The following is a 13,607-nucleotide window of genomic DNA, read 5'->3' as shown; positions in this document are numbered from 1 at the left end:
TGTGTGGCGCCCACGAGAGAATGAACAGTTAGTAGCCTTGGTGCATAGAACTATTTCAGTAAAAAGCATCTCCTTCCCAGGACTTGGATGCTACCTTTCAGGGTATGGCTTATATTCCTTGAATGCTTAAAAATCCTGCTATGGCTTATTTTATGGCTACGTCTTATTTTCGGAGAAACAGGGCACATCTCTACTTGGAAGTAATTCTCACGGAATTTCATGAGATCAACGTTTGGAAATAATCGACTTGACTTCTTCTTCAGAAAGTGGGGAGGACAGCTTCATATTTGCGAACCTCTGCAAACCAAACACCACAAATTTAACTTTCCTAACCCCCGGAAATGTACCTCTATGGTGCCAGTCGACACACGGCAGGGGCTGGTGTTCCAGCATGTAGTCTTCAAGTCAGCTATGTATAAAGTCTGCTCTTAGCCTGTGGAGGATTATGACCCTCTTCTAGAAAATGCAATTGGGAGTAAGTCCCACTGGTTTTACTCCAATCTGAAGTCTGCTTACACTTTTGCAGTACTGTGCCACCAAATGTGGCAGCACCACATGGATTGAGTGTACATCTCCAACATTCAGAATCAAGTAATTTACAGATTTCCACCCTCATCACTTTTTAACTTGTGTGGAGTCAAATTTTCATTTGCCCTTGTGGGAATGTCTCGCTAAATTATTAGGAGCCACCCTGGCATAAATAGATCAATAATAACATGTAATAGTTGTTTCCTTTCACCTTGCAATGCAGCCAGAACAATATACATATATCTGCCAGTAAACTTTCTGGGGAGTATGCCCCTACTTGTTTTAATTGACATAATCATCATTATTTATCCTCCTCTGCTTCCAAAGATCACAGGGCAGTTCACAACATGAAAATACAAAATACGCAATAAATTAAAAAAATGCCCCCTCCCACAAACACATTTTAAAAAACCATAGAGTGTTAATCACCCCAAGCCCTGGTTGAACAGATTATTTCCAGTGAGGTGATGACCAACTTCAGGTAACTCTGCTGGAAATCTGACTGTTAAGGAGAATTTGGCAGACCTTCAGTGGCTTAACTCAGTTGGTGCACAGGTTCCCTGTTTTTGGGAAGATTTGACATTTGAGTACAGTACTTTGGTTTTACTGCTGGAAGTTTTGACTAAATGCAAAGGAGACGTAAATGACTTGACACCATGGACCCAAACTTGAGAAATACTGTAACACAGTTGCATTTAAACAAAACAAAAACCAGCCCATAAATCCACACACGGCCCTCATAAATGTAGCCTTCCCAGGTGCTCCAGGCCTAACTGGATGGCTGCAGCAAGCCATACCTTGTCAGGAAAGTGACACTCTTCCCTGGATGATTGTTTGTGAAGTTTTGCCTTGCTCAGATTTATAGATATTGATCTATAGATGTGGGTGCATTTAAGGTAACTGTTAGAAACATGGTGAATCTTGATGTTTACCAGAACGTCTTAGGACTGTAGAAGACCTAGCCTGAAATATGAGAAATGAACGTGTGTGTGTGGGGGGGGGGTGTTTTACATTTACTACAACCTGGTTAATGCCCTTTTACTATGAAAGGAATGAGGGAAACATTCAGACTGAAGACTACTAGTAAATTTCTCTTCTCTCCTAATATTTGCCTGTCTATCCGTCATATCATATCAAAACTTTGGTCATCTGCGCGTTAGTGATTGCAGTACTCTCGATTCTTTCCTCTACAGCCTCAGATTCAATCTGCAGGAGGGGAGGCGATTGCTTTTTGAAATCCAAAAGAAATAAAAATGTGATCGCCAGTACTTTTCTCTAGGGCACAGAAAGCTGACCGGTTGGCCAACCTTATTCCCACGTTCTAATTTTATTAATTCAGGTTGCATCGTCGAAGCAGCTTTATTTGGGGAAATGTATGTATGTATTTAAATAAAATATCAATTGCTTTTCCTCCGGACAACAGTCTGTCCGCTCCTCGCCCACCCCCACCCCCCGCACAACGTTTATAGATTTAAGAAGTGACCTAAACTTGCGAATCCTTCTCAAATCCCCCCTCATTGTTTTTTCGGGAAGACTGGGCCCCCCCAAAAAGGCACCTTTTAAAAAACAGGCCTATGGGTGGAGAGGACCCCATTCGGCCGCGCTTCCCCGCCGTCCGCCTGTGTCCCGCGAGGACACACACGTTGTGAAGCAAAGCGGAAAATGTGTGTTCATTACCACATAAAAGGCTCCCGTCGCGCAGAAGAATGGAGGCCTGGAATGGCAGCGATTGAGCGGACAATGGGGAGCGAATGTGATGCTCTAACCTGGCCGGTCCCATCGCGCCTGCGGTCGTTTTAAACTAAGTTAGCTGTCTCCCACTCCGTTGATCCCCAGCGATAAGATATATATACCTCTGCCAAAAGACCTTTTTAATAAGGAAAAAAGAGAGGGAGGAATGTGTGTGCGTGTGTAGATGTCGTTTAGAGTCGAGGTCTCTTTTTTCCTCTTCTGCCTCCTTTCACATCCTCTTCACACGCTAGATCGGGGTCGCTTTGCAAAGGACCACACGGTCTGCCTTCCACATTCAACCCTCCCCACCACCACCGCTATTTTTTTTTAAAAAAAAACCGCTGGTGATTTAAGTCCCCGCAATCTGGGAATAAGCAAAAACAGTTAAATAAATAAATAAATAATAAATATTTAACGCCGAATTCCAGGAGGGCAAACTTCACGCAGCCCGTCATTCTTCAGCAAATTTACACAGATATTTGGACTGCTGTTCCCTGCTTCTGCCTGTGTGTACGTGTGCGTGCATGCGTGTGCGTGTGTTTTCTCTGCTCCTTTCGAGCCATTGTGCTTAACTGAATTTTATAACGCTGATCGATATCTTGGTAAAATATTCATTTTTAAACTAGCGGGCAGTGAAATCTTTGCTTTGTGCTAAAGTCAACAGTCGCTCCAATAAATGCCGCGATGCCTTGCCGCCGAGTTGCTGTTGGCGGGGCGCCTGGGCTCGTCACCGTCGCCTCTGCGATCGGCAGATCCAGGGCATCAGGTAGGGACTTTTAAGTTTGGAGGGGCTGCTGCGCGTTGTTGTTGCTGCTGTTCTGCGCTGCTGGAAGCGGGCGGGAGAGGTAGCTTGCCTGATTCCTACCTGCTGCTGATCCCCGGTCAGAATCGGGCCTAGAGGAGGGGGGGGCAGCGGTCATCTCCCCCGACCCCAGAACCCCAGGTTTAAAATGTGCGTTAGGTTCCCCGTGGCTACGAGAATCCTCCCTCCTCAGCGAAGGAATGCGAGCTGGGGGCTGTCCCATAGTTATCAGGAAGCCGGAATCGTCCCCTAAAGGTCATGGCGACCTGATTTTCAAGTGGCCTCCTGGGCTGTTTAAGTTTTACTGGTTGGAGTTGTGGGAAAGAGTGGGTGCGGAACAGAAAAGGTGTGTGTGAGAGAGAGAGAGAGAGAGAGAGAGAGAGAGAGAGAGAGAGAGAGAGAGATGCTAGTTTAACATGCAGCATGAGCATATGCAGGCTTACTCGGAAGCAAGTGCCACTGAGCTCAGTGGGCTTTCTGGCGTGCCGTTGGGCCTGATCCAGCAGGTTTTTCTTTTGCTTGGGAGAGGCGAGCTTTTTTACTCCGATCGCCTTTCCCCTTTTCGGAACCGACCTCGTTGACGATCGGAGCAGCTGGCGGGTCTTAACAGCTGTCCTCTTCTTGGCTTCTGCGCCAGCCACCCGCCTTCGGCCGACCCCTTCCTTCCTTCCTTCCTTGACGCTTCAGAAGCAGCAGGACGCCACGCTGTGCAGGCTTACCTGGGAGTGAGCCCAGATGAGGACATTTGGACTTTCTTCCAAGTAAGCCGGCATAGGATCACACTGCAGGGAAATGGCTTGAACCTCTGAAAAGAGTTATAACACTTCTTAAAAATTGGTTTTTTTAACCGAAACTCCCAAGACTGCAAAGGACTTGAACGGGATGGAGGCGGCTTCATGGGACAGTTGTGTGGCCGCGGAAGCCTGAGGTCGCAACCCCTGGACACGTGGGCCTTTGGGGCAATGCGTAGTTTGCAATGCACTGTGAATATCAACTGCGCACCTGTCTGCGCTACCTTTGCCTATTTCTCATTCATTCCGATTCGGTTTGCTCAGAACTTCCCTCTGGATCGTGCTCTTTCTTATACAGCGAAGTGAACCTTTGCTACGAAGCCGCAATAATCCCGGGACAGGGCGGTTTCATTTCCAAATTTTCTATACCGCTTTGCGAAGTAGCTCTGGTTAAAAGGGAGTTAAATGTGTATTTTTCAATTTGTGTGCGTGTGTGAAAAGTACTTTGGAATTATTTCTGCCCCACAATACCACTCGAAGGTCGCACGTTGTGTAGTAACCGAGAAATGAGTGGTAAAGAGCTTTGAGCGCGGAGGGAAAGCTTAGACAACAAGAGCGAGATTCAGTCAAACCAGCCAAGCATATTAAGCAACGTGGACTTAAAGATTAACTTTGGCTTTTGCTCCCTTTGCCCATTTATCATATATCTTTATTAAAGACCCATCCCCCATTTTACAGATAGAAAACTAAAGTGAAGTCGTAATCTCCCCAAAAAGCCTCAGCTAGGATTCAGTCTTTCCGTAGCTTTTAAATTAGTCGACCAATATCTGCCCCTCAGATGTAGAGGGGATAACCTCTTTTCCGTATCGTAATCTCTATTTGGGGGGCATTTTAGGAAAAAGACACACCATATATCCTCGGTGGATTTGGCTCTCCTTGCCTCGGTGACCTTGACTTGCAAGGCCTTTCCCCCTCCCCTCCCCTCTTTAACACCATCCAAGGCCACGACAACTGTTGGGGAGCAGTGTCGGGGAAAGGCGAACAGATCCAGAGGAGTTACTTGGGGAAAGAAAGCGAGAGGTCTTCTCGGTAGGAAGCCTGTGTGCCAGCCAGGTCTGCCTTGCTGGCGGTATAGTCTCCGATTCCCTCAGCGGAGAGAGGGAGGGGGGAGGAGTTCCTCATCTGATTTCCCCTCCATCTAAACTGACGTGACAGCTTATATTTCCCGAACAAGATGGGATCTCTGCAGGACACACACAGAGGCTAATGGTTTTTCAATAATTAATACTCCCCTAGACCACTCGTAATGCGGCCTCTCGGATTTGTCAATTACTTGTCATTAAATGAGTGTCTATCCACGTCCTTCCCTTCGGGTCTTTTGATAGAGGGCTGAGGGAAGAAAATCACCTCCAGCCTTGTCTCCAAGAAGCTCAGGCAGCCTGATCTCAGCTGGGAAAGGCGCTCAGTGTTTGTGATAGGCGGCAGGCAGGGTGCAGCTTCAGAGTCGGGCGAGAGTCTTGCAGAAAGCGCCAGGAAGCCGACGCTTGGAAATAGATTAAATCTGCCAAAGGGCAATTTTGTGTTTCCTATTCTTATCCTTCTTTTGGCAAGGTTTTTTTTAAAGGAAAATGAGTGCATAAATAGTAAACATACTTCGTCTAGGCAGAAACCAATCTCCTCTTCGAAGCAAGATTGCCAACATTTTCTTTTTACTGCTCCTGTGCAGCCAGACCAAGAAACTTCTCTAAATTTCACCGCGTCAGGCTACAGTTTAAAAGCACAGCAGCAGGGCTGGCACCCCCCCCCGCCCTTTTAATGATGGAATCCGGACAATTCAGCGAATTATTGAATTTGTGCCTAGTCTCACGGCTCCGCTCTGGAACATGCTTTTCTGAGTATATTCAGAGTGCTGTTTTTTCTAGGAACTGAATAATCACAACCAGCATCTAGCATACCTAGGATTTGGGGGGTGAGGTGGAGTAGGCAGAGCTGTCAAGGCAGAAGACACCACAGAGCTGTTCATTTTAGAAATCCCCTCTAGTTCTGGAGGGAACTAGAGCAAGCTGTGGTTCGACCCTTCTACGCCCCTTTAACCTTTACGTCATAAGGTGATGGCGACCAAGAGTCACATAGCCGAGAGTCACATAAGTAAAGAGGATTAGGTTCCCGCCCCAAGGAGTTTACCATCTAAATTCCACCCCCCCAATTTTACTGCCAAGCCAAAGTTAAGCACTTGTAAGCCCAGAGGCTTCCAAGAGGCCAGTTTGGAGCATTTTGGGTGGGGGCGGCGGAGGCGGAGATAGTCAGGGGGCATACAAGTACTGGATGCTGCGCCTCTGCCCCATTCAAGCCAAAGAGAATCAGATCTCCCAAATATCTGAAGAAGTGTGCATGCACATGAAAGCTCATACCAAAATAAAAACTTAGTTGGTCTTTAAGGTGCTGCTGGAAGGATTTTTTAAAATTTTGTTTCAACTACGTCAGACCAACACGGCTACCTACCTGTAACTATCTCCTACCGTGGTAGAAGATGGATCCAGGCGCCTATCTTTAGTTGAACCCTGTCCTAAATCTAGAGGCAAGAGGTGTGAGCATAGCTGCCAAGTTTTCGCTTTTCTCGCGAGGAAGCCTATTCAGCATAAGGGAAAATCCCTGTAAAAAAGGGATAACTTGGCAGCTATGGGTGTGAGGCGTGCCTAGGAGGAGCAAGGCAGGCACAGGAAGACATACAATGAGGGTTAAGAGCTCGCAAGGCAGCATTTTGCAAGGGGGGTAGAACGAGGAAGGGGGTGGGAACGTCTAGGCTGATTGTAAAGAGACATTTCCATCCACCAAAGGAACAATCCGGCGCTGCATTCCAGAGGCGGAGGGCGCTTAGTTGCAAAGGCGACGTGGATCAACTGAGACCCAGAAAGCGCGCTGCGCATTTTTTCGTCTAGCTAACCGTAGATCGGATAGGAGGACGAGGCCCCCCGACTCCCCTCTGCGTCCCCGGCCCCGCTCCTCCTCGGTGCCTCCCTGCGCCCTCGTTGCTGCGTTAAGAAGCATACATAAGCTGAGGCGTCCTCGCCGCTATGGCAACCGTGTCTAGCATTGTCTATAAAGCGGAAAGCCACCGCCTCCCTCCTTAGGGCAGTTTAGTCCGTTCCGTCCTTGTCCATCTCCCGGCAGGCTACCCCTCCGCCCCTTGCTCTTCTCTGTTTAGGGAACGGTGGCACAAGTGTAAGCAGCGTTTGACCCTCTTTAACCGCCTGGACACTTTCCTCGATGAACAGTTCAGGGTAACCCCAACTCCTCACAACACACACACACACACCTAGGAATCTCCTTTTGGGGACCCGGCGCGGCACCGTAAGGTGGCGGAAGACTTTGGCAAAGAAGGAGTTCTCCCAATCACAAAAGACGCCGCACCCCCAGATGGGAAACGCAGTTTTTTCGAGGCAAGTTAGATGGATTTCAATGGGATGCACTTCCCTAGTGATAAGAATGTTCATGTGAACCAAGAAGGCAGCGCTGCACGGGAGAGGACATTTCAGCTGCTATCATGCAACCTATAGTTAGTAAATTTCCCTTTTCTGTGGAACAACGGAAGGTGCAGGAGTCCCGTTCTCTTTATTATCCAGCGATTCAAACTTTCATATAGGTTTATGAGTCTTATTTCCTCTTCAACACATCTCACCCTAAGTCTAAGTGTCCAGAACACCTATTAATCCTGAAGGAGAAAAGAGCGTTGCGGCTGCGCTGAGTCAATGTGTTTTAATGCCATGTACTGTATACAGAAAGCTCGGCTGCCGGGGATTAGCCAGGCAGCTTTGCAGTCTTGAAAATTTTAAACCTTTTCTGGAAAGAGAAGTCGAGTTGACACGCAGCCTCAACTGATGCGTGTTTACTCAGGAGGAAACCCCGTAGAACTGGGCTCAGCCTCAGGTAAGCATATGGACTCAGAAATGCAATGCCTCTTGAGTTCAATGGGAATAGTCGCAGGTTAGTGGGCGGAGAAGGACTGCACTTTGCAGCCCCAAACTATGCATGCTTACAGAGCCGTAGGCTCCACTATGCTCAACCGAGTTTACTCCCAAGCAAGTGTCCTAACTGAGGAGTCAGCTCCACTGATCTAAACTGAAATTTATCACGGTTTTGATCGGGTAAACTTGCACGGAACTGGAGGGGATTTAGTTCTTCGGAAATCCGCGAGACTAGCAATATTTTGGGATTTGGGGGTGGCTGAGTTGGACCCACAGAAACAACGTGGCTCCCTGGACCAGACCCAGACAGAGGGAGGGCATATGGGCCACTTGGCCCGGGCCTCCAATTCCAAAAGGGGGGGTCGGTCAGCCCATTCACAATCAGTAAAATCCCCAGGGTAAAAAAAGGGCCACATTATCTACCTGGCCCGGGCCTCTGCCCTGGACTAATCCTGACTTTGTTTCATGCAACATTGATTCAATATTGATCTAACACACTATTTCCCCTTTCCTTTCCTTTTTTTAACGGATGAAATTGCTGCAGAAGTTGACTTTCTCTAAAGGAAAAAGACCTGAGGGGGGAAATAACCAGAAACCTCACCCGCCCGCCCCTGGCGCTTTAAACCCGTATATGTTAACTCAACCAGTTAAGAATAGACCCGCCGGTTCGCTACTCTGTCAAGAATTCTGCCATTCACCGCTGTAATAGAAGGGCAGAAATCATCTAATTGTGCATCCCTATTTTATCCTCGTCTTCTCCTCCCCCCACCAACTCTTTTCTTTACTTCCCATCAAAACCAAACCAAAAAAAGCCCCACACCTCTTTCTCTGTTGGGAGTCTGGTAATGACATGCAAGGATGGGCTGAAAGACAACCAGACATCAAAGCACAAAGAAAATGACATTTTCCGCACTTTGATAAGAAAGTCACACTCCTCACTTTCGCCCCCTCCCTTCTCTCCTTTCTTAAAGGCAGACCCCCCAGCCCCCAAGGGCGGCTGCAAGCTCTGAGTTGGGCACCCAAAACCTCCTTTTTGCATTTTGCATCTTGCGCGGCCACCCCTTCGTAAACAAAGCAAGTCCCTTGGATGCTCCAGAGGTTTGTTGGACTTGGGGGCCGGGCAAAACAGCAACAACATTTATTGGGGATAAGGAAACACTGGTGTGGGGGTGGGGAAGACACACGCTTGGGACCGAGATGGAGCTAATTATTGCGAGGAGTAAGAAGGAGCTGGAACACCCAAGTCGAACTGAGCCCGTCTCCCGGGAGACTGATGGAGACCTATTTTACAAGCTGTAATTCCGCTTTAGACGATTGCAGGCTAAAGTCAATTCACACCCTCTTCTTTCTTCTAGAAATATTCCTAATCCTGCCGTTCAAGCGGGGAATTCTCTCGCCTTTCGCTCCACCGATATTAATCTAGAAACTTCATAGAAGGAAATCGGATAATTGTGGGTTGGGTGGGCGGAAAGAAAAGGGGTTCACCCCACCAGTTTAACTACCTCGGCAACGTCTAACCTTCGAAAGAGTAAAAATTAAACGGGAAGATATGTCGTTCGGTGATTTATGGTCCCTTGCTCTGTTATTTGGCTGAAGGATGCGCCGCCAATTAATTGAAAAGCAACAACCATCCACCCTTTTATTTTATTATATGAGCGAAGCAAGAATTTTCCTTTTGATAGCCTTTTTCTTGTCCTGTCAACTTGAGAAGCGCCTGAGCGGTTTGCTACGAATGTGTGTGTGTAGCGAAAATTTTATAATTCATTTGGATGTATCTAATTAGTAAAATAAATGTATACCCGCTCTTGAACAAAGTGAGTGTATATGGCATTGGTGTAAGCACACTTATTTGGCAGACTAAATAGGCCTTTCTTTAGAACAGATAAATAGAACTGTGTTTTAAAGCTGGTTTTATACCCATATACCTGAGTTAGTCTAATTGAACTTAATGCTCCTTTACTTCTGAGTAGATATGCATACGAGTGTATTGCAATAGTGCGATCCTTGCAAGTAAGCCACATTGAGTTACTGTTTGGAAAGTGTATATAGGTTCTCACCCTGCTATCCTGTCCAGGTTTAGGACTCCTTCATATCCCACTGAAGCAAGTGGTCAGCTAGCCTTACTCGGAAGTAAGGCCAACTGGTTTCAGCAGTTATACTTTACATGTCTACATGATACTGAACTTGCTACGAGGATTTTTTTAAAAGGATTTTTTTTACTATTTTTTAAAAGCAAAATTGGCAATAAAAACATAAAAATTCATATATTTTAGAAAGTAAACAATGAAAATGCCTATTCGCTCCCTCCAATCGTTTAACCCTTATCAATACCAAAAAAGCAATTTCATTTCACTGATACTTCTAGCCAGTTCGCTTTGTCAGTTTGGTATGATAGAAGACAAAAAGAAAAGAAAAGAAAAAGTTTGCATTCCAGCATAAAGTCCTCTAGACCCCCAAACAAACAGGTGCAAAATTAAAACATAGTAAGCTAAGCATTAAGAAACCTTCAGCTAGAGATAATAAATCAAGGGCTATGTACAATTTGATACCATTTTTAAAGGTGGAGGCGCTGGGATAATTTGCACTCAAAGTCCTGACTTTTTCATTTTAACTGCTTTCCCCAAATCTTTGAAAAGTTAAAATTCAGAAGGGAAGCATTTCTCCTACCAGCAGGAAAGAGGCCTTTTCAAACAAGCACCCAAAGAACAGGAGTTATTTAGAGCAAAATTAATCTCATATATAAATGGCAGCCAACTTTGCAATCAGTTCTGGTTGCTGTGCCTCTAGCAGTGCCTTGATCTGCAACCCTCTTTCGTGGAGGTGAGAGGAATTCATCTCAATTTGCTGCAGACGGAACCGCTGTTAAAAGTGCAGGTACAGAGGCCCGCTGAAGAGTTGGCATCCTCACACACGATTACGATGAAATATTATGTAGTCTGTGGCCGCAACATCAGTCCAGATTTGTGGACTGAGTCACATGCAGGAGCCCTTCAATGGGACTTAATTTCTGGTAAAGTATGTTTAAGTTGGAAGCCTTAATTAACAATGCCGTATAGAATGAATAATCCACTCATTCATTTGCGTTCTAGATCTAGCTTCGGCTCTGCTGTCCCTCATTTTCTCTTCCACCTGCGCGGGGCCTTCCCCTTTCTGGGAGACTTTAAGCAAGTTAATAGGGAAGAATGTTCCGTGGAAATCAATGGATCACTTCGAAGTCATGCTTTAGCTCCTCGGTGTGTGAAACCCATTCCATCTTTCTGTAGGTTTCATACCATATTTGGTATATGCAAACAATACCGGCAGCAATCCTATAGACCTGTAGGTGAATTTTATGGATCTCAGCGGGATTTGTTTCCGAAAAAAACATCACTAGAATTTGAAATTCGGGTGGTGGGTCTGACACAAATTTAGAATCCTGAAGCCAAGTGAGTTTTGCCTCGCAGGACAAACCAGATTATGACCAACAGTCTACTCGGAAGTAAGCTTCACAAAGTCCCATGGCCCTCAGGTTTGTGTGCACAGGATTGCATCTTAGATGCTGAAGGCCACATCCCACCCCAAAGCAAGCATTTTAAGTCTACTTGATACAATTATATAAGAGTTGAACACAACACGGTTATAATAAACTGGACACGCATGGTTAGGAGAAGGTAAACTCCAGTGAGATCAATTGGGATTTACTCTCAAGTAAGCGTGCATAGTATTACAGCCGTAACAATTCTTATATTTGGTGGGCTATTATAACTACTACCGTTATTGTAGTTCAGATATTTATTGAGGAAATAAATGTTTTGATTGAATCCTTTAAAGTAATGTAAGTCTGCGTAAGTTTAATAGAAGGCCTGCTAAGCGCCGATGCGCAAAGCTATTCATTTCAAAGTGACGTCTGATCCAAAGTCAATTCGTCTGCTTCGGAGTAAATGGCAGGCACTAGCCAGTTCAGAAGCCAGCTATCTGCAACCCTGAGCAGAAGGCAAAAACCCCCACAACGTTTTGGGGTAAGGGTTTCTAATCCAACCTTTACCCAATCAAAGCCAATGAGATTAATCACTGAGTAAACATGCATAGGATTGCACGCAGGCACCATTTACTGAACGCTGAAGCAGGTCGTTGCTAGACCTAAAAGTGTGACACCCTTAGGCTACTTGGAGCAGGTCTAAACACTTCAATGGAGGGAAATTCAAGAGATTCACCCCCTTCCTTCCAAGCGCTCCATAGCGTGGTTTTCGGAAAGATCATGAACGTATGAACCTGTCTTATACCATTGGTTGATCGAGTTCACTTACTCACACCACCATCAGGCGCTTTCCAGGGTCTTCCCATGGGACTGTCGCCTATTGAGGGAGCAAGGGACCTCGTCCCTCCCAACTCTACAAGTCTATGATTCTATGAAAAGATGTGAAAAGAAATGGATAGGCTTCTGCTATAATATGTCCTTCCCTGTTTTAAAATAGATTATCCTCATTTCACAGCTGCACTGATTTATACTGGCGCGTGGAGAGCGCGGGTAAGGAGAGAGAGCCTTACCGGCTAGCTGTGACGTACATAGCTGCCAAGTTTTCCCTTTTCTCGCGAGGAAGCCTATTCAGCATAATGGAATTTCCCTTAAAAAAGGGGAGAACTTGGCAGCTATGGTGACGTATGGTGGTGTTAGATAGCAATAAGCAGTTTTAGAACCCGAAGTTCTTGAAATTTGCTTGTCAGGAAGCTGTGCTACCATTCCGTTGAGAATTCTCCCCCAAAATGTGTGTGGGAATGAGATTGTAGTGATCTCGAGGAGACTGGAAAAGTTTGGAGGGAGGAAGCTAATGGATACAGCACAATGTACCCGAGCGAGCCACTTTCTGATCCGGAGTAGGTAGGGAGTGGGGGGGGGGGCTGTAGTTCAGGAGGACAGCCCCACTCTTTCCAGGACCTCACTTCCATGGAGCCCCAAGAAGGGAGAATTGCGATGCTATCCTTCCTTGGCCCCCGTCCTTTGCAAGCTTACAAAAGACTCTCATCCTTCTCTAATCGCGACTCGGTGAATGAAACCTGCTCTGGTTCCAGCAGAAAAAAGCAACCCCCCCCCGCCCCTGCTTATCTTCTCTGACATCAAGCCACTGGAAGCCGTTTATCTCAGGTGCCTTTAACCTGCGGTTATCAGCCTGCTGGACTCATTTAGGGGAGCTCAGCTCGGTAACCTGAGACAAGGCTCCATTGATTGTCGAGAGCGTCCTTTAGATTCCACCTCCTCTGGGTAAACATCGCCAAGGAGCTGCCCTCGTCCCTCTCCCCCAACCGAACCACTTGCAGCAAGCGACACCTCCCCTCATCCGAGAGGTCGCTGCCTCTTAAAACGTCTCGCGACGAATTCCTAAAGACAAAGAGGGGTGCATGGATGTGCGCGTGTGTGTGAGAGATCCAGCAGGTGGGCATTTAGAGCCGCTGCGGGTGCTCTGACACCTGACGGGCGGGAGGTGTTAGGTTCATGGGGTCTCCAGCTTACTTCCAAAGGCTTGGGGAGGGCGCAGGTTTGCAAAAGGTTTGCAGTCAGAAAAGAAAAGAAAAGCAAAAATGAGGGGTCGGCCGCGTGTTTTACGCGCGCGTACTGATGCCAAAGAAGCGGACAATTCTGCAGCCCTGTAACGTATACTGAATCCCAACCGGTCTTGTTAACCCAGGAGAGAGCTGTAATAGTCATGATGAACCAAACCCACTGCAGCAGGGTGATGATGATGATAACAAATAGTTCAAGCATTTTGGGTACTCACTTATGTGGAATTTTTTGGGCGGGGAGGTTATCTGGGTTGTGAAGGCTTCCAAGTGTCCAGGGCTCTTAACAACTAAATACTTCACGGTTTATTAAAG

General features: G+C 46.5%; 1 long non-coding RNA gene across 7 annotated transcripts in view; it reads left to right on the top strand.

The window, feature by feature from the left end:
• Nucleotides 1–2,638: 2,638 nt before the first annotated feature.
• Nucleotides 2,639–13,607, top strand: part of LOC132592575 (uncharacterized) — a 92,428-nt gene continuing 81,459 nt past the window's right edge. For all 7 annotated transcript variants that reach the window (XR_009558083.1, XR_009558086.1, XR_009558085.1 and 4 more), the window contains exon 1: nt 2,639–3,025. This is a non-coding gene — a long non-coding RNA (uncharacterized LOC132592575). The remainder of the gene's footprint in view (nt 3,026–13,607) is intronic.

This window comes from Zootoca vivipara, chromosome 8, assembly GCF_963506605.1.
Source record: "Zootoca vivipara chromosome 8, rZooViv1.1, whole genome shotgun sequence".
NCBI classification, from domain to species: Eukaryota; Metazoa; Chordata; class Lepidosauria; order Squamata; family Lacertidae; genus Zootoca; species Zootoca vivipara.
Note: the sequence above shows the minus strand (reverse complement) of the source record. Positions and strands in the feature narration are given on the sequence as shown.